This window comes from Aptenodytes forsteri, unplaced genomic scaffold, assembly GCF_000699145.1.
Source record: "Aptenodytes forsteri isolate BGI_AS27 unplaced genomic scaffold, ASM69914v1 Scaffold139, whole genome shotgun sequence".
In the NCBI taxonomy this organism is placed as follows: domain Eukaryota; kingdom Metazoa; phylum Chordata; class Aves; order Sphenisciformes; family Spheniscidae; genus Aptenodytes; species Aptenodytes forsteri.
In genome coordinates, this window is record NW_008794414.1 from 3,615,594 (window position 1) to 3,616,377 (window position 784).

Consider the following 784-nt stretch of genomic DNA (forward strand, 5'->3'; position numbering starts at 1 on the left):
TGCTCTCAATCCCTTCATCCCCCAGCCTGTATTGATACCGGGGGTTGCCCCGACCCAGGTGCAGGACCTTGCACTCGACCTTGTTGAACCTTGGATAGCAACCATTATTGTGCAGCCCAGGCTAACAGAGTATCAGTGGCAGAATCTGACACAAAGTTTAAATCTGCTTCAGGACTCCAAGATGGAAATCTGATGCATTTTCTACAGTAATGGAATTTCAGATGTAGCCACAGAAACGCTAACTGTATTTATATATATTAATATGAAGTTTGGATAGCAACCATTATTGTGCAGCCCAGGCTAACAGAGTATCAGTGGCAGAATCTGACACAAAGTTTAAATCTGCTTCAGGACTCCAAGATGGAAATCTGATGCATTTTCTACAGTAATGGAATTTCAGATGTAGCCACAGAAACGCTAACTGTATTTATATATATTAATATGAAGTTAAATGCAGAGGGAAAAATAATTCTAGCTTTGTCTACAAAAAAGTGGGGTATAAGCTTGACCATTCCAATCTTTAAGTGAGATTTGGGGTTTATGAAATAATAGAATAGAATAGAATAGAATAGAATAGAATAGAATAGAATAGAATAGAATAGAATAGAATAGAATAGAATAGAATAGAATAGAATAGAATAGAATAGAATAGAATAGAATATTTCAGCTGGAAGGGACCTACAATGACCATCTAGTCCAACTGCCTGACCAAAAGTTAAAGCATGCTCTTAAGGGCATTGTCCAAACGCCTCTTAAACACTGACAGGCTTGGGGCATCAACCAC